We start from the raw sequence: 21,651 nt of genomic DNA, 5'->3' as shown, positions 1-21,651 counted from the left end.
ACTCTATTGCAAACTAGTGTTTAAGCTCAAAAACGTGAATAGTATATTTACAAGTCATGAGAACCCTTTATATAGGCCTAGGGTCTCTTATTTTATGACTACAAATCCTATTCTACTCTAGAAAGGAAATAACTAAAAACAAGGAAAGTAAAATCCCTATTCTACAAAGAAAAGAATAAAGAAAACTGAATCCTACTAGATCTAGGATAAAAGTCCTACTAATGATAGGAAATTAAATCCTACTAAAATATAAATCAAGAAACAAGAAACCTATATAGAAAAGGATTCAAGAAACAAGAATGGGAAATAATCTTCAAACTTGAGCTTCTTGGACTTTTCTTTTTCTTGAATTTCAATCTTGTGTTTCTTGAATTTCTTGATCTTCTTCATCTTTCATCACCGAGTCCCGGGCGGGTATGTATTCGTGCACAGTTTCACTGCATTGTTCACCGAGTCCCTCACTAGAGGGCCGGGTACGCTATATATATATGATGATGTGATGATATGATGATGTGATGATGTGATGATGGCACCGAGTCCCGTGATGGGCGGGTACATGATACATATACGTATACATGACATTACCGAGTCCATAATGGGCCGGATATGGTATATGATATATTCATGCATGATTTTATCTCATAAGGCACGAATAAGGTGGTTCCTTGATTATCATACTTGTCTCTGGAATCTCTACTTCGTTATAATTTTCCTTAATGTATTTCATGCTTTATATACTCGGCATATATTTCGTACCGACCCCTTTCTTCGGGGGGCTGCGTTTCATGCCCGCAGGTACAGATACTCGATTTGGTGAGCCTCCAGCCTATTAGGACTTCTACTCAGCTATCTTGGAGTGCTCCGTTGTTCCGGAGCCTAGACGTTTGGCACAGATCTTCTGATATATGTATATGTTTATTCAGGGATACGGAGGGGCCCTGTCCCGTCATATGTCTTGTTGATACTCTTGAGGTACGTAGACATATGTATGGGTTGTATATAGATGTTGTTCAGTTTGTGTCGATATGACTTATTTTGGGGCGTCCCGTACGTAGTGGCAACGGCCTGTCGGCTTGCGTATGTATATATATTTTGGGATGTTGTATGTAGTGGCAGCCTTTGTCGGCTTGCGTATATGTTTGGGGATGTTCCCGTACATTGTAATGACGCTGTCGGCTCGTGTATTATGATATCTTTTGATTAGTTGTAACTCCTCAGGAGACAGGTTACCATGATATATATATGTGACGTTTTGAGATAACGTATGTTGTCACAAAGTTTCTATATGATGTTCAGCTTCAGTTTGATTATGTCTAACAGATATGTATACGAGTGTAGGTTCGGGCACTAGTCACGGCCTACGGGGTTGGGTCGTGACACTATCAACCCTAGCTCGCCGCATCTCTGAAGGCAGAAAGTGGCCCAGAAAGGCCTCCACAAACTCGTCCCATACTGCTGGAGGAGCATCCTCGCCCCCTAGACAACTCCCGTGACTCATACCAATTAACAAATACATCACGCAACCGATATGAAGCCGGCTCGATGCACTGGGCCGGCTCACCGATTATCCCTGTGCACCGTATCCGTCGAATGAACTCCTGGAGATCCTCCGCGGGCTTTGACCCATAGAACTCTGGAGGATTACAAGTCAAGAAATCACGGGCCCTCAAACTATCATGTCGTATCGGTCGCATAGTCACCTCTTCATCCGTGCTGCCGCGAGCCCGCCCCGCCACGAATGCGGTGGCAAGAACTGACCGTATCTCTCATAGCCCTATCCTCCGCCCCTGCCTGAGGAGCTGGAGGCTCGGGTACTGGAACCTCGGGAACATGCGGTGGACCCGCCTCGCCCTGCCAGCCTGCCGTCGCTCCAAATCCTCCGATAGTGGCGCGTAGCGAGAGATACGACGGAGCACAACCTCAGGCACAGGCTGAGCACGGGCCCTGGTAACTCTTCTGGGCAGCTGTCGCCTTCTTTGGAGGCATCACTGTAAACATAACAATCCGTTAGGGAGGAATTATCCTGATAATACAGCTCTATCGCACGATCTAGAGCAAGAAAGAAAGATAACATCCTAAATGTCCCGTAGCTTCCTGTTTATAGATGTGGTGCACAACACACCGATAAACAAGACTCTACTAGACACGGTCTGTAGACACTCCGAGGACGAACCGCTCTGATACCACTTTTGTCACGACCCAACCCCGTAGGCTGTGACTAGTGCCCGAGCTGGACACTCATACACACCCATTAATCGGAATCAGCATACAAATAACTTGTATATATACAAGGGTCAGACGTAGCCTCAAATTGTCGCATATCAACATATATACCGCACAGAAGCCGGCAAGGCTGTCATAATATACACAACATTCCAAAACATACATTGTTAGAGAAGCACATGAGGGTGGATTAGCTGGTCACTTTGGCCATTCTAAGACATCAAAGATGATTCAAGAAAACTTCTATTGGCCCAAGTTGAATCGAGATGTTTTGAGGTTGATTGAACGTTGTGAAACTTGTAAAAGGGCAAAGATGCATGGTAGATAAGGGTTATACGAACCTTTGCCAATTCCCACAACACCTTGGGAACATATCAAGATGGGATTTCGTGCTTGGATTACCAAGAACTCAAGAAGGTAAGGATTCTATCTTTGTCGTGGTAGATAGGTTCTCTAAGATGGCCCACTTTATCTCATGCAAAAAGACAAGTGATACAACACATGTGGCTGTTTTGTTCTTTAACCATATTGTCAAGTTGCATGGTATTCCTAGAAGCATTGTTTCGGATCGTGACACTAAGTTTCTGAGTCACTTTTGGCGTACTTTATGGGCTAAGCTTGGTACAGAGTTGAGGTATAGTTCGTCTTATCACCCTCAGACGGATGGACAAACAGAGGTAGTCAATCGGAGTTTGGGTTCCCTATTAAGAAGTCTGGTTAAGAAGAACATAAGAAAGAGAGTGGCAGTCATTGCTGCCACAGGCTGAATTTGCTTTCAACAAGTCCGTGAATCGAACAACCGGAAAGAGTCCTTTTGAAGTGGTATATGGTAAAAATCCTCTTGGTCCCTTAGAATTATCTCCTCTACTTCAAAATCATTCTTTTAGTGGAGATGCTTGATGAGAGAGTTAAAGAGTTGAAGAAAATTCATGAGAAAGTTTTACAAGAGATTGAGAGGCAAACAAAAATGTACAAAAAAACAAGCTGATAAGAAGAGAAAGAAACAACTCTTTAAAGTGGGAGACTTAGTGTGGGTATACTTGAGGAAGGAAAGGTTTCCTAAACAAAAGTATCCAAAGTTGCAAGCAAGAGCTGATGGTCCCTTTCGTGTTGTTCAAAAGTTGGGTAATAATGCTTATAGAGTGGAGCTACCAGAAGAGTATGGGGTATCCCCGATATTTAATGTAGCTGATCTTGCGCCATTTATTGAGCCTTTAGACTCGAGGACGAGTCTTTCTCAACCAGGGGAGAATGATGAAAATCAAGAAGCTATATTGGGCTTTTGTTATTTGGGGCGTCAACAACAAGCTCTTGTGAACCCAAGAATTGGTATGTGGACTTGTCTTCAAATTCAAGAAGCCCAAGGATGATTTCAAGCCCAAGAAGCCAAGTCAAAATTATTTCCTTCTTAAATTAGGATTAGTTGTTTTCCTTTTTCTAGTAGGTTTTACTTTCCCCTTTCCTTGTAGAATAGGGATTTTACTTTCCTTGTTTTTAGCTACTTCCTTTCTAGAGTAGAATAGGGATCTGTAGTCATCAAAGAAGAGACCCTAGGCCTATATAAAGGGTTCTTATTCTTTGTTAACACTATTCACGTTTTTGAGCTATACCCTAGTTTGCAATAGAGTTATTTTCTCTATTTGGTGTTCTTTATCCTTGTTTTTTGTTCCAAGCAAGGTGGTGATAGTCTTTACCTTGTTTTCAGTTGCGTGTGGTGTTTCTTTATCACGTTAATTGATTTCAAGTGGTGTCTTAGGAACTTTAATTGTTCTTGATCATTCAAGAACGCGTTTCTTGATTAAAATTCATTCTAGTTCATACCCAGAACCTTAATTTTCTTACCATCGTCGTGCCCTTAATACTTACTAGATTTAAACGATTCAATAGTTATTTTTATAGTTCAAATCGTCATCTTTCACATAGTTTTTGAATCACTTTAATCCGACGCCTATAACTTGAGATACATCTGTTTCTTGAATCTGCCCATCAAATCGCTTCAAGAACAAGATCCTGGTCGATTGGTTCTTTGTTAATTCGAAGAATCACATCATCCCGTGATAGCTAAACAAGTGTATAAAGATTGTATAATCGTGATATGTGATCGCCAAACCAAAGCTTATTTAGTTGAGCTGGAAATGCTAGACTTCGATGTAATTATAGGTATGGATTGGTTGGCCTCATGCTATGCTAATGTTGATTGCCGATTGGAATTAGTTCGATTCTAATTTTCGGGAGAGCCCGTGCTCGAATGGAAAGGTTATCGGCAACTCCAAGGGGTATGTTTATTTCCTACCTTAAGGCAAGAAAAATGATAGCTAAGGGTTATATTTATCACCTAGTTCGAGTTCATGATATGGAAGCAAAGTCTCCAACTTTTCAATCTGTTCCGGTAGTGAATGAATTCCCGGATGTATTTCCAGATGAACTCCCAAGCCTTCCTCCAGAGAGAGAAATTGAGTTCGCTATTGATGTGTTGCCGGATACTAAGCCTATTTCTATCCCTCCGTATCGAATGGCTCCGGCAGAGTTGAAAGAATTAAAGGCACAGTTGAAAGACTTGCTCGAGAAGGGGTTTATTAGGCCTAGTTCATCACCGTGGGGAGCACCAGTCTTATTTGTGAGAAAGAAGGATGGCTCCCTACGAATGTGTATTGATTATAGACAGTTGAATAAAGTGACGATAAAGAACAGGTACCCTCTTCCGAGGATTGACGATTTATTTGATCAGCAACAGGGTGCCAAGTGGTTTTCCAAAATAGACCTGAGATCGGGTTATCATCAAGTGAGAGTTAGAGAAGAAGATATCCCCAAGACAGCTTTCAGGACGAGATATGGCCATTATGAATTCCGAGTGATGTCGTTTGGGCTAACTAATGCTCCGGCAGTGTTTATGAACTTGATGAACAATGTATTCAGGCCTCTCTTGGATTTGTTCGTGATAGTATTCATTGATGATATTCTGGTATACTCTCGCACAGAATCAGAACATGCCGATCATTTACGTATTGTTCTTGGAATTCTCCGGACTCGAGAATTGTATGCGAAATTTTCAAAGTGCGAGTTCTGGCTAAATTCTGTGACATTTCTGGGGCACGTGATTTCAGATGATGGCATTAGAGTCGACACTCAGAAAATTGAAGCTGTGAAGACTTGGCCAAGGCCTACGACGCCTACAGAAGTTCACAGTTTTCTAGGGTTGGCAGGTTATTATAGAAGATTTGTAGAGGGCTTTTCATCTATTTCAGCCCAATTGACGAAGCTAACCCAAAAGTCAGCAAAATTTCAGTGGAATGATGCTTGTAAGCGTAGCTTCCAAGAGTTGAAGGACAGATTAACCTCAGCCCCAGTTTTAACACTCCCAGAAGGGCCGGATGGCTACGTTGTATATTGCGATGCTTCCGGTGTTGGGTTAGGATGTGTACTAATGTAGCATGGAAAAGCCATTGCTTATGCTTCGAGACAGCTGCGGAAACATGAAAAGAACTACCCAACTCATGATCTTGAATTGGCTGCGTTTGATTATTCATGCATTAAAAATGTGGAGACATTATTTGTATGGTGTGCACGTTGATATCTATACAGATCACAAAAGTTTTCAATACATTTTCAAACAGAAGGAGTTGAATCTGCGGCAGCGGCGGCGGTTAGAATTATTGAAGGATTATGATGTGAATATCTTATACCACCCCGGAAAAGCAAATGTAGAGGCTGACGCGCTTAGCCGCCGATCTATAGGCAGCTTATGTGGAGTTTCCTCGGAGAAGAAAGAAATGATCCATGAACTCCATCAACTAGCTAATCTTGGAGTGCGTATAATTGATTTAGGCGATGCAGAGTTAGTATTAATAATCCCACGCTTTCTTCCTTGAATGCGGAAGTAAAAGAGCGACAATACGAAGATCCTCAATTGAGTCATTATAGAGATATATGTCACGCAAAAGAGAAGTCCCCATTTGAAATTTCCATAGAAGGAGTTCTTAGATATCGAGGCAGGTTATGTGTCCCAAATGTGGCAGAATTACGTCGTCGAATCTTAGAAGAAGCTCACCATTCTCGGTATTCTATCCATCCAGGAACGACAAAGATGTACCATGACCTCAAGATGATGTATTGGTGGGATGGTATGAAAAGAGACATAGCAGAATTTGTAGCCCAGTGCCCAAATTGCCAGCAAGTGAAGGTAGAACATCAAAAGAGACATAGCAGAATTTGTAGCCCAGTGCCCATTGATGAAGCTAACCCAAAAGTCAGTAAAATTTCAGTGGAATGATGCTTGTAAGCGTAGCTTCCAAGAGTTGAAGGACAGATTAACCTCAGCCCCAGTTTTAACACTCCCAGAAGGGCCGGATGGCTACGTTGTATATTGCGATGCTTCCGGTGTTGGGTTAGGATGTGTACTAATGCAGCATGGAAAAGTCATTGCATATGCTTCGAGACAGCTGCGGAAACATGAAAAGAACTACCCAACTCATGATCTTGAATTGGCTGCAGTTATTCATGCATTAAAAATATGGAGACATCATTTGTATGGTGTGCACGTTGATATCTATACAGATCACAAGAGTCTTCAATACATTTTCAAACAGAAGGAGTTGAATCTGCGGCAGCGGCTGATGCAATCCTAGTTGCCCCAAGATCACCTATGTGGAATCAAGTCAAGGAACCCCAAACATCACAAGGGTTGCGTATGAAGATAGGCGCTTGTGAGCATACATTAGCGCCATACCAAGGATCTCAAGTATGGAAGATTGCTTGGAAGGATGGTTTGGAGAAGAGGTTGAAGATGGCCATGCTTGCAATATGGCCATTACTTAAAGATTTGCAATTTCAAGTTCTCTTGCCAAAAGAAGACACCCAAACAAGGCCCTTACTTCATTAAGGGTAGAAGTGTAATAATATAGTTGTCTTCTTTTGAGCTTTAGTATAAATAGTAGTTTCTTTCATTTAGAAGACTTAGACTATTTTGGATATTGATATTTTGAGAATTGTAAACTCTTTAAGTGTTGAGAGCTTGTTAAGCCTTGGATTGTGTAATTGTTGAGAGGAAGGTTATTGGGATTCAAATCCCTTGAGGTCTTCCTAGAATTTGGTGTTTCTTTTGTTCTTAATTTAGAGGTCTTAGTTTTCTATAACTTTGGTTGCTAAATTAGGTCTTAAGTTGTGTCAAATTATCTATCCTTTTCTTTTCTTGCATTTTAATTCTATTTTCGTTTCTAGTATTGTATCAATTGGTATCAGAGCCTAAATTAGGTTTGTTTCAACAAATCTAGCTTGGGATTTGATTCTACAAAAAAATCAAAAAAAAAAAAAATCGAAATCAGAAAACCCCAAAAATATTTTGTTTGTTTTGTTGTTTTGTTATTAGATTCTTGTTCCTTAGTACGTTAGGGTTTCAAATCTTCAAATTTCGTGTCAATCGGGTCAATATTGAAGAATCCAACATTTTTGAGTTGAAGCTTTTGAAAAACTTGAAGAACTTGAAGTGGGTCTTGTTGATTTGGGTGAAATTGGGACTTGAAACTTATTGGGGTTTGTTCTACAAGTCTTGGGGAGTCTAAATCTGAAATTTGAAGGAAAAACAAGTTGATTTGAAGGTAGTTGGAAATTTAAAAATTGTTGGTGTTCTTGAAGATCTTCAAATCTTCATAGGGAAGAAGACTCTCCAAAGGGGCATTTAATCCAAAGTTTTCAAGTCAAGATTTGGGAAAAGTGTTTTTCTACCCCAAAAAGGTAAATACTAGGTTGAGTGGACATTGTGAAACGTCACCAGATCCAAGAAAATTTGGTCCAAATTTCGAGAAGTTCGATTTCAACACGAAAATCACTGTAGCAGAAAAGGGGTACTTATACGGACCGTATATTCTTATACGGACCGTATAAGTTGGTCGTGCTTCAGGACCAGCGAAGACTACTTACTGTTTCGTGACATTATCTTATACGAGTACTTCCACGGACCGTATCCTATTCTACGGACCGTATAAGTTGGTCGTGCTTCAGGATCAGCGAAGGAGAGTTACTGTTTTGTGACATCGTCTTATACGAGTATTTTCACGGACCGTATCGTATTCTACGGACCGTACAAGTTGGTCGTGGTTCAGGACCCAACCAAGAACACTTACTGTTTTGCGACATCATCTTATACGAGCACTTCCACGGACCGTATCCTCTTCTACGGACCGTATAATTTGGTCGTGCTTCAGGACCCAACAAAGAGCACTTACTGTTTTGTGACATCAACTTATACGAGCACTTCCACGGACCGTATTCTATTCTACGGACCGTATAAGCAAGGTCGTATTTCTCGAGGTAATTTGCATTGATCCAAGTTTCATTTCTCAAAAAAAAAAAATTCTTGACTCTCATTATTGATTTTGTGTCCCTATTCCTTTGGTAGGGAGCAAAAAAAAAAAAAAAAAAAAAGAGTATAGAAACTTTAAAATTTTCATTACTTCAAATTGATACCTTGGATCAATTGGGACTTCCGACCGCGTTTTCAAGTTATCACCTACCGGGCCCAAAATTTTATTTATTTTCCCGATTTTTGCATTCCATTTTCTTGTGTCTCTCAACTAGTAGCCATTTAGTAGTTGTTCCTACTTGTGTTTGCTAGTTCTTGTGTCCGCATTTCTTTCGTGCCAATTCTTTCGTGCTTTTCTTCGTTTTTGCTTCGTTGTTAATTTCTTGGTTCAAGTCGTTAGATTGAATTGAGTCGTCCGTCTTTCTTAGTCTAACAAGAATCTATTCCGACCAAGAGTAGAATTTGAACCCTTGTGACTAGTCGACATTAACAAGCACACAATCTTTGGTGGAAGCAATTTGTGAGGCAATTAAAGGTGCGCATACTTGAGCGATTGTGAGTTGATTTTACTAATCTAACGTGTTTGCTTGTTTTGTTGAGTGTCTTTAATAGGTACCATGGCTACGGAGGATGAAACACAAGTTCCCACCGGGGAACTTACATTAGTTGATGTCATGAGGGCTTTGCAAGCCTTGAACGATAAGGTTGGAAGTATGGATGGTCGAATGGAAAACTTGGGAAGTAGGGTTGAAGCAATTGAAGGAGGTAGTAGGGAGGTCTCGTATTCGCCTCGAGTGCAATACCAAGGAGGTACAAGTGGAGCTACTCGAAGCCCTTCACTTACATTGTCACCTGGCACCTTCCATCATCTATATAACCCCACTCCCCAAAACACTCCCCAAAACACTCCACAAAACACAACTCTCACCCCACCAAACAACATTCCCATAGGCCAACGGAACAATCCACCCCCACAAGGTCAAACTCCAAATGACCCACATCCAAATGATCCACACCTAAATGCACCTATGCCACCCCAACACCATCCAAACATCCAACAACCAAATGATAATGAGATAGAGGAAGCCATACTCGAGCATGAACGATATGGTGACCAAGGTTGGAGGCAACGAGGGCAACCACAAGGAGGTTATCGAGGGGTGGAAGGCATGGTCCTAACCCTCACATGGGTAGGCAAAGAGGGTACCAAGCTCGTGAAGGGTACCAAGGTCGTGACCATCAATGTTATGATGACGATGGAGATTTTCATGGGAATCACGGTTATGGAGGAGGGCGAGACACGAGTCTCAATTCTATCAAGGTTACTCTCCCAATCTTCAAAGGAGGAAGTGACCCCGATGCATTTCTTGATTGGGTGATGCATTGTGATAGAATTTTCTTGACGAATGACATGTCCGAGGTGAAAAGGCGTCTTATGCCATTGCTCAATTCGAAGGGTATGCCTCCACATGGTGGGAAACTCAAGTGAAGGCTAGAAGAATTATTGGGCTTCCTCCCACACCTACTTGGGATGAATTGAAGGACGCCATGCGGCGTAAGTATGTCACCGAACGCTACAAGCAAGAACAACTCAAGAAGGTGTATACTTTAAGGCAAAGCAAAAAGAGTGTGGAAGAATACTATGATGAGTTCCAAATTGTCAAGATGAGAATCGACTTTGACGAGGATGAGCTAAATGCTATGACTCGGTTCCGAGCCGGGTTAAATGGTGAGATTGTCTCACAAATGAGACTCCATAACTATGGGAGCATTGAAGAAACCCTTCAAGCGGCTATTGAAATAGAGGAGGGTCTCAAGGAAGACAAAATCCATAAGTCAAGGGGCTATGTGAGTTCATGGAACAATAACAAAGAAGGAGGAACTTCTTCCTCAAATTGGCCAAAGAGTAAGGGCACTATGCAAGAAACCAAGAACTCCTTTGAAAAGAACGCTCAAATTGAAAAGCAATGTGATAAACAACCTCCAAAGTTCGCCCCAAAGGAAGGAGGTACGAAGACTCCCATCCAATGTTTTAAATGTCATGGCTTTGGTCATAGAGCAAGTGAGTGCCCTAATCGACGAGCCTTTATTTTGAGAGACACTTGTGATGATGATAAGGGAGAATGTGAGGAAAGAGATGATGAGGGTAATCACGAGGATGATGAACTTAGGAGTAATGAAGAACAAGATGATGGTGATATCACCGTCCCACTTTACTTGGCAAGAAAGGTGTTAACATGTGCGAACGTGCCTCAAGAAGGGGAGCTTACCATACCATATTGGGTAGACCCTTTTGTAGGTTCCCCAAGAAAAGAATTGCTAAAGGAGTCCTCATGTGAAGAACTTCCAAACTTGGAGGAAAGAAGTGAGCCCATGGAAGAAGATCTTTGCCTTGAGCATCAAGGTAAGTTATTTATCCCTAATACTTCAAGTGTTCATGATGTTATTAATGAAAGTGATCATACACTAGTTGATCCTTTTGATGACCGAATTGAATCTTCTCGCAAGATTAATTTGTGTCCATCTAGTGTTGACATGTGTGAAGAGAATGGTAATATTGTTGAGACCTTGAATGTGGATGGTGGCTTGTCTTTGTGTAATCTTAATAATTCGTCTTCTTGCATTGTTAACCAAAGTGAATGTAGTTGTCTTGTTTCCTTTTCTTGTAAAGGCATGAATTCTAGTGGTACAAGTAACTTTGAGTTGAGTTTGAAGAATGCAAGTGCAATGTCATGTGTTGGCAAGAGAAGAAAGAGTAATTATCTTGAAAGGAAAGATAGCATGATAAAATTTCATTCTTTGTTCTATTTCATGAATGCCATTAAGAACATAGGATGTGATAACTATTCCCTAGTTGATGTGGACCTTTCTCTCTTGAAAAACGATGATCCGTTGGTTGAGGAAGAATTTGATTTGCTCGATTATTTGCGAAACCCAACTAAAGATTACTCTTGCAATGTTGGCCTTGATAGTGAGTCCTTGTATGATTCTCCTCCCATGTATGACGATGATATTCATGCTTGGCTTTATTCAAATGATCCATTCCCCAATGAGAACGTTAGTGAGGAAGATTATATTCATGCTAAGAGTGTAGTTTCATCCTTGAGTAGCCCTATGTCAATTGATAAGCTTGACTTCGATGTTGAGAGTGTTCTCGATGATAGCTATGTTGATGATATTGCTTTGGTAGATACTTTTCTTGCTAAATTGTTTGCATGTGAAGTCTCTTATAATGGCCAAAGGGCATATGTGTCCAATGTGGATTTGACAATTGAGTTTAAGCTAAGAGACACTTTCCTCTACTACTTGTTTGCTTATGATGATTGTCATTATAGGGTGATCCTTACGGATCTCTCTAGTACTAATGAATTTTGTAGTGGAGGCATGTTGTCTTCTTGTTGGATGTGTGTAGGTGACCCCTTAAATTTGAGGACAAATTCCTTTCAAGATGGGGAGAATGATGCAATCCTAGTTGCCCCAAGATCACCTATGCGGAATCAAGTCAAGGAACCCCAAACATCACAAGGGTTGCGTATGAAGATAGGCGCTTGTGAGCATACATTAGCGCCATACCAAGGATCTCAAGTATGGAAGATTGCTTGGAAGGATGGTTTGGAGAAGAGGGTTGAAGATGGCCATGCTTGCAATATGGCCATTACTTAAAGATTTGCAATTTCAAGTTCTCTTGCCAAAAGAAGACACCCAAACAAGGCCCTTACTTCATTAAGGGTAGAAGTGTAATAATATAGTTGTCTTCTTTTGAGCTTTAGTATAAATAGTAGTTTCTTTCATTTAGAAGACTTAGACTATTTTGGATATTGATATTTTGAGAATTGTAAACTCTTTGAGTGTTGAGAGCTTGTTAAGCCTTGGATTGTGTAATTGTTGAGAGGAAAGGTTGCTTGGGATTCAAATCCCTGGAGGTCTTCCTAGGAATTTGGTGTTTCTTTTGTTCTTAATTTAGAGGTCTTAGTTTTCTATAACTTTGGTTGCTAAATTAGGTCTTAAGTTGTGTCAAATTATCTATCCTTTTCTTTTCTTGCATTTTAATTCTATTTTCGTTTCTAGTATTGTATCAGCGGCGGTGGTTAGAATTATTGAAGGATTATGATGTGAATATCTTATACCACCCCGGAAAAGCAAATGTAGTGGCTGATGCGCTTAGCCGCCGATCTATAGGCAGCTTATGTGGAGTTTCCTCGGAGAAGAAAGAAATGATCCATGAACTCCATCAACTAGCTAATCTTGGAGTGCGTATAATTGATTTAGGCGATGCAGTAGTTAGTATTAATAATCCCACAGTTTCTTCCTTGAATGCGGAAGTAAAAGAGCGACAATACGAAGATCCTCAATTGAGTCATTATAGAGATATATGTCACGCAAAAGAGAAGTCCCTATTTGAAATTTCCATAGAAGGAGTTCTTAGATACTGAGGCAGGTTATGTGTCCCAAATGTGGCAGAATTACGTCGTCGAATCTTAGAAGAAGCTCACCATTCTCGGTATTCTATCCATCCAGGAACGACAAAGATGTACCATGACCTCAAGATGATGTATTGGTGGGATGGTATGAAAAGAGACATAGTAGAATTTGTAGCCCAGTGCCCAAATTGCCAGCAAGTGAAGGTAGAACATCAAAGGCCAGGGGGATTATTGCAAGCAATTGAAATTTCTACGTGGAAATGGGAAGTGATCAACATGGATTTTGTTGTAGGATTGCCCCGTTCCCGAGGCAAGTATGATTCTGTATGGGTGATTGTGGATAGACTGACGAAAGCAACTCATTTTCTTCCAGTCAGAAATACATATTCAGAGGAAGATTATGCGAGGTTGTATCTTAAGGAGATTGTGAGGCTTCATGGTATTCCAATATCTATTATTACAGACAGAGGGGCACAGTTTACAGCCAAGTTCTGGAAATCCTTCCAAGAAGGTCTAGGTACTCAAATAAGGCTTAGTACAGCATTTCATCCGCAAACGGACGGCCAAGCCGAGCGTACTATACAGACCTTGGAGGATATGTTAAGGGCATGTGTTTTAGATTTTGGTGGTAGTTGGGACGACCACTTACCCCTTATCGAATTCGCATATAATAATAGCTACCATTCCAGTATTCAAATGGCTCCGTATGAAGCTTTGTATGGAAGAAAGTGCAGATCTCCAATAGGATGGTTTGAAATCGGAGAAGCACAATTAATTGGCCCCGAGTTGATTCAACAAGCGGTAGAAAAAGTCAAAATAATCCGAGATCGATTATTGTCAGAGCCAAGTATGAGTGGCTAAAACCCCTCATACTACCCAGGGTTCTATCGAAATCCTGTTATAATCTTTAATATGTTCTAATACAGTTGGTAGTCCAGAACTACTGTTTGTCTTCCTCAGTCCTTAATGTGTTTATTCTCCAGTATCAAAATATTGTCATGTGTCCTAGGTCTTAGTGTGAGGCAACCTTTACGGTTAAGACATAGTCTCAAAGGTCTTAGTGTGAGGTAACCGAGTAATCCCCGGTTAAGACGTTGGTTAGCCTGAAAGAAGCCGCCGTCACCCCATAGGCAGGAGGCCGTCAGAGGAGCAGGACACGGTATGGTGATCCAGTCCCCAAGACCACATAGACAAGAGACCAGTCCCCAAGACCACATAGACAAGATACGTAGACACTTAGTACACTAGAGAAACAGTACATTAAGGAATAAGAAAGATAAACATTAGAGTGGCAACTCCCTTAAAAAGAACATGAGAAGATTAACAGTGAAAGTAGATATACCCATAAGAGGTAGTATACATCCATACAACTCTTTTCAAAAAAGAAAATAGTATTTGCAATGAAAGACATTCCCTATTTTCAAAAAATAGCTTTCTATAATGAAGAGCTTATAGATTATAAGAGAAAAATAAAAAAGAAGGTAAAGAAAATTAATTCTTTACACTCAGAATTAGCTTTTAGAAGAAGCTTATTAAATCCTAGGTTCTTAGAAACCTATAACAAAAGTGATTTAAACAGACATATCACAAAAGAATTTGTGGTAGAATTAATTTGGGATTTAGAAGCCCAAATACAAGCCAAAGCAGATACACTGCTTATAAATAAAATGAATATGAAGTGGTTCGAAAGACAACTACGTAAATATTCAGATCATTATTAAAATGAGTAGTTTATCCTCAGATAAACAAGAAATAATAAATAGTAACAATTTATCAGCTGTAGCTACTAAGATAGCTAAAGTAGAAAATGATTTACAGAATTGGAATATCCCAAAGGAACCATTCCGATCAATCTATAATACAGGAAAGTTTGATTTTGTCAGAAGTTACAATATCAAAACTTGTGAATCTACTATAGCCATTAATAGTTCTTTAGAAACTATTAAATTATTACAAGTACAAGATGTTAAAAGATATCAAAGAAATTTTAATTTCTTGCATATAGGACTTGTCCAAGTTGCGGTCAAACCTCTTTACAGATTAGGTTTAGATACGCCCTTATGTCTCTTACTAAGAGATGATAGATTATTAAACTTTGAAGATTCTCTATTAGGAGTATTACAAAGTAACCTCGCCAATGGCCCGGTATACTTTAATTGTTATCCTAATTATTCAGTTGATATTAATGATCAGAACGTACTAGATACGTTAACCCTTAATATCAAAACAAGAAACATGAATAGCAAAGTTAATACAAAAGAAATAGCTGTAATATACAGAATATATTACAGACTAATGAAAACTACATTAGCTGATATGAACCCAACAAGCACAAGGCCTTTCACTCGAAGTCAAGCAAGAGAACTTCAAGAGCTACAAGCCTTGTTCATGAAAAAGGATGCCTTGGAGGAGATTGGAGAGAAGACTTCACGGATTTACAACGTTTGGGAGTTGGCATTGGAAGAGTTGCAAAGTGGCTAGAAGCGCAAAATGGCTAAAAGTGCAACTATAGGGCTAAGATTGCAATTGGAGGTCATACTTGCAAATTATGGGGTTAGAATGGCAATTGGAGGTCATAATTGCAAATTATGGGGTTAGAATGGCAATTGGAGGTCATAATTGCAAGATATGAGGCTTTGGATGCAATTGAAGACCCATGTGGGTATTTTTGCAAAAGAGCCATTTTAGGGCCTTTTGGTGTAATAGGCATTAGTATAAATACTTGTTTTCATCCATTTGGAAGACTTAGCTTGAATATTGTGTGAACTTGAATATTAAGAGATTTTAGATAGATTGTTAGGTTACTACACTAAGTGTGATTTCATTGTTGCAAATTGAATTTGCTTATCCATTGAATTCATCTAGATTGCTCATTTGTGGTTTTCAATTGACTCTTCTAATTGATTCAAATTGCTTTGGTTCTTTTAGTTGAATTCACAATAGGAGGGTCTAAGTTTCATATACTTAGATTTGCCTATAGGATTCATTACTAATTGGGTCAAGTATCTATCCTTTATTCCCCTTAATCCCAATTCTTCATCTATCTTTTGTTTTCCTTTATTTTTGTTTACTTCTTAGAGTTTCCTTAGGTTGAATCTTATCATTTGGTTCCCACAATTTCTAATCCTAAGAGATTGTTCCCACAATTTCTAATCCTAGGTTCAAAATCTGAAAATCAAAAAAAAAAAAAAAAAATCGAAAATCCCAAAAAAAATTCGAAAATCATTTTGTGCTTTGATTTTGTTGTTTTTGAAGTTAGATTTGAGTTTGTTGTGGTGAAAAACATCTAGAAATGAAATTTGAAGTTATTTGGGTAAGAATTGAAGTTTCCACCATTAGAGGTTCATCAAAGCTTGAAGAACTCAAAGTGGGTTTAGTTGATTTTGGTGAAATTGAGCTTTGATTCGTATTGGGATTTGTTGTCTAAGTGATAAGGAGCTTAGATCCAAAAAATTGGGGCAAAAACGAGTTGATTTGGACCACATTGGGTTTTTGAGTGTTCTTCATTGTTCATCTTTGTTCTTGGTGAAGAAGAAGATAAAAAGGAAAGTTAGATCCAAGGAATCCAAGTCAAAAGTTGAAAAGTTGTTTTTCTAGCCAAAAAGGATAAATACAAGGTTGAGTGGGTCCCAAGAAGTCGGCAAATTCGGAAAATCTAGCACAATTCCCGAGCCAAACGAGGTACGGTCGAATTTCGGTGAAAATTGGGTCTTTGTCATCAAGTTATACGGACCGTACAATTATATACGGACCGTGAAACTTGGTCGTGGTACAAGAGCTGGTTCGAAGAGTTTCTATTACATTTGATCCGTCTAGTACGACCTTATTATACGGATCGTACAATTTTATACGACCCGTGAAACTTGGTCGTGGAATAGAAAAACCATTGGTTTGGACAGTTTCTGTTACAATTTGGTCTTCAAGTACGGACGTATTATACGGACCGTACAATTTTATACGACCCGTGAATCTGGTCGTGAAATAGGAGCTGACTTGAAGACATTCTGTTCATTTCATCCTTCGAATACGGACGTATTATACGGACCGTATAATATTATACGGCCCGTGTAACTTGATCGTGAAAGGTTCTTCCGCACTAGCGCCGTCACCCGCTTTACAATTCTAAGGTGCTCGTTTCTTGATTCAACTTCGATTTCTATCACTTCTAATTCATTTCAATTTCAAAATTTTCTTGGGAGTGATTGTTGGATTGCGTCCCTAATCCTTTAGTAGGGAGCAAAAAAAAAAAAAAAAAAAAGAGTATAGAAACTTAAAAATTTTGGTTGTTTCAAATTGATACCTTAGATCACTCGGGGCTTCACGGCCGCATTTTCAAGTTATCACCTACCCGGGCCCAAAAATTTATTTATTTTCCGGTTTTAGCATTCCATTTTCTAGTGTCTCTTAACTAGTGGCCATTTAGTAGTTGTTCCTACTTGTGTCTACTAGTTCTTGTGTCAACATTTCTTTCGTGCTAATTTCTTTCAAGCTTTTCTTCGTTTTATTTCGTTGCAACTTTATTGGCTCTCGTCCGTTTTGCTTTTGAGTCGTCCGTCATTCATCTAAACAAGAATCCATTCTACCACAAAGGATAAGCAACGTGTGAATTTGATTGGACGAGTGATTCATCAACAACTTCGAAAGAGCACGGAGTGTGGTAAGGTTGAGAGTTCAATACGAGTGAAGTGAGGCTTTTATTACTAATCTTGTTTGCTAGTTTTGCAGGTCATCATGTCTAACCAAGGTGATAGAATGCAAGAGGTAGTAGATATGTCATCCATAGCAAGTTCATTGGCTATGATCATGAATCAAATCTCGTTTTGGCATGCAAACGGGTATGGAAGAGATGAGAGGAGAAATGAATGGGAAGTTGAAGGCTATGGATGAACGGATGGTGAGTATTGAGAAAGTTCAAATGGAGGGTTCGAGTAGAATGGGCACTCCCCGTTCTAGGAATGAAGGTGATGGGGATAAAACACAAGATACCACTCCAACCATTACTCCGGGACAAGCACATGCCTTGTGCAATCCCAACACCACAACCACCTCCACCCAAAGAGCTCCACCACCCCAAACAACCAACTTTGCATCCCAAAACTCCACATTTATATATAACACTAATCGACAAACCTATCCCCAAGTTTACCAACACAACCCGAATGAGGCAATCCCTCAAGCAACCCTACAACAAACACCCCAAGCTCCACCCCAAGTCCAAACACATGATCCCTTTCCTAACCAAAACCAATACCAACGCCACTACCAATACCCCATGAATGAAGAGGAGTATGATGACTATCCACAAGGAAGGTGGTGGGATGATAATCGGCAAGGAGGGAGGCGTGGAGGAATGAATAACTGATACAATACTAAAAACGAAAATAGAATTAAAATGCAAGAAAAGAAAAGGATAGATAATTTGACACAACTTAGACCTAATTTAGCAACCAAAGTTATAGAAAACCAAGACCTCTAAATTAAGAACCAAGAAACACCAAATTCTAGGAAGACCTCAAGGGATTTGAATTTCCCAATAACCTTTCCTCTCAACAATTACACAATCTAAGGCTTAACAAGCTCTCAACTCTCAAGAGTTATACAATATCAAATATCAATATTCAAAATAGTCTAAGTCTTCCAAATGAAATAAACTACTATTTATACTAAGGCTCAAAAGAAGACAACTACACTATTACAATTTTACCCTTAATGAAGTAAGGGTGTCTTCTTTTGGGAGCAAAGCTTGAATTTGCAATTCTTCAAGTAATGGCCACATTGCAAGCATGACCATCTTCAACCCTCTTCTCCAAACCATCCTCCCATGCTATCATGAACACTTGAAATCCCGGGAAGGTGCTACGAGTATATTCAAGTATGTCTCTCCTCATGAACAATGCTTGCATAGCTTGAAGTTCCCTCGCTTGGCTCCTTGTAAAAGGTCTTGATGCCACTTGAATTGTATCATTCTCTCCTTCTTGAAGAGAATTTGTCCTTAAATTTAAGGGATCATCATCTTGAACCACCATAGGAGAGAGATCACACACATTGAAGGTGTTATGAACTTGGTATTCGGGTGGAAGATCAATTTTATATGCATTATCATTGAGTCGTTCAAGTACTTCAAATGGACCATCTCCTCTAGGCATCAACTTGGTCTTTCTTTTGTTAGGAAACCTCTCTTTCCGAAAATGTACCCAAACCCAATCACCCGGTTCAAGCACAACTCGTTTGCGACCTTTGTTTGCTCTCTTGGCTGTTTTTTGATTCTTTTTCTCAAGGTGAAGCCTCACCTTCTCATGCAACTTCTTCATGGCCTCGGCTCGTTTGTTGCCATCTAAACTCAACACAACATCTTGAGACAATGGGGTTAGATCTAAAGGGTTAGGGGGTTAAAACCATAAACCACTTCAAAGGTGACATGCCAATAGTGCTATGAATGACTCTATTGTAAGCAAATTCAACTAAAGGCAATTGATCTTCCCAAGATACTAGTTTCCCTTTAACCATGGCCCTAAGCATAGAACCCAAGGTCCTATTGACAACTTCGGTTTGGCCATCGGTTTGTGGGTGACAAGAGGTAGAAAATAACAATTTAGTACCAAGTCGTCCCCACAATTCTTTCCAAAAGTGGCTAAGGAATTTGGGATCCCTATCGCTCACAATGGTTTTGGGAATACCATGCAACTTCACCACATGTTCAACAAACAAAGATGCAATATGAGGAGCATCATCAACTTTATGACAAGCAATGAAATGAGCCATTTTAGAAAATCGATCAACCACAACAAAGATGCTATCTTTACCCCTTTTGGTTCTAGGCAAACCCAACACAAAATCCATCGAAATATCAACCCAAGGTTGTTGAGGGGTGGGAAGAGGGGTATACAAACCATGGGGAAGGAGTCTAGACTTGGCGCCACGACACTCAATGCATTGGCCACAAATCTTAGCCACATCCCTCCGCATATGAGGCCAATAAAATTGCTCCTCAAGAATTCCCAAAGTCTTATCAATCCCAAAATGTCCCATCAATCCCCCATTGTGCGCCTCCCTCACAAACAATTCCCTCCAAGAGCTCATGGGCACACACAAACGCTTATTTTTGAACAAGAAACCATCAAACCTAGAATAGGGAGTAGAAGACCTATCCCTAATCCACTTCTCCCTTTCCCACTCTTCGCAATCTAAATAGATCTTGGCAAAGACGGGGTCCTCGGGATACAATGTCTTCAAGCTTTCAAAACCCATCAATTTGGAAGACAAGGTGTTAATCAAAACATGTTTCCTTGATAGGGCATCCGCCACTACATTCTCCTTTCCCTTTTTGTATTGGATTACATAAGGGAAGGTTTCAAGGAATTCAACCCATTTAGCATGCCTTTTGTTCAACTTTCCTTGGGCCTTAAGATGTTTTAAGGACTCATGGTCGGTCCTAATCACAAACTCTTTAGGCCACAAGTAGTGTTGCCAATTACCCAAAGCTCTAATCAAAGCATACAACTCAAGATCATAGGTGGTGTAATTCAACGTCGCACCCTTAAGCTTTTCACTAAAATAGGCAATGGGTTTTTGGTCTTGCATCAAAACGGCACCAATACCTACTTTGCTAGCATCACACTCAATTTCAAAGATTTTGTCAAAATCGGGTAATTGCAACAACGGTGCGGAGCTAAGCATTTGTTTTAGAGTTTCAAAAGCCTTTGCTTGCTCCACACCCCAAGAAAAAGGTTTATCCTTTCGGATTACCTCGGTCAAAGGAGCGGCTATGGTGCTAAACCCCTTAACAAACCGCCTATAAAAACTAGCCAATCCATGAAAACTTCTAATATCACCAATGGATTTAGGAGTTGGCCAATTCTTAATAGCGTCTATTTTGGATTCATCAACCTCAACACCCCTTGAACTCACAACAAAACCCAAGAAAACAACTTCATCAACACAAAAAGAGCATTTAGCAACATTAGCATAAAGTTGTTCTTGTCTAAGCACTTCAAACACACATTTCAAGTGAATAACATGCTCATCCATGGTTTTACTATACACCAAAATATCATCAAAGTAAACAACCACGAATTTGCCAATAAAAGGTTTCATGACATGGTTCATCAAACGCATGAAAGTACTAGGAGCGTTAGTGAGACCAAAAGGCATCACCAACCATTCATATAGACCAAACTTGGTCTTGAATGCGGTTTTCCACTCATCTCCGGGTTTCATCCGGATTTGATGATACCCACTCCTAAGATCTACCTTGGAGAATATGCATGAACCATTCAACTCATCAAGCATGTCATCAAGACGAGGTATGGGATGGTGATACTTTACCGTTATCTTGTTGATGGCACGACAATCAACACACATGCGCCATGATCCATCTTTCTTTGGAACCAAGATCACGGGCACGGCACAAGGACTCATACTTTCTCGCACAACTCCCTTTTCAAGGAGCTCATCCACTTGCCTTTGAAGCTCCTTAGTGTTATCCGGGTTGGCTCTATAAGCCGGTTTGTTGGGCAATTGAGAACCCGGAACAAAGTCAATTTGGTGTTCAATTCCTCTCAAGGGCGGTAACCCCTTTGGAAGTTCCGTTGGGAACACATCATCAAATTCCTGCAAAAGAGAAGAAATAGAACTAGGAAAGGAGGGGTTAGTTCATTAGTGTGCAATGCATAGTCCCTATGCATGAGGAGAATCACCGGTTGACGCTCC

This window comes from Lycium ferocissimum, chromosome 4 (genome assembly GCF_029784015.1).
Source record: "Lycium ferocissimum isolate CSIRO_LF1 chromosome 4, AGI_CSIRO_Lferr_CH_V1, whole genome shotgun sequence".
Classification (NCBI taxonomy): Eukaryota; Viridiplantae; Streptophyta; class Magnoliopsida; order Solanales; family Solanaceae; genus Lycium; species Lycium ferocissimum.
The sequence above is the reverse complement of the archived record's forward strand: the minus strand, read 5'-3'. Positions refer to the sequence as shown.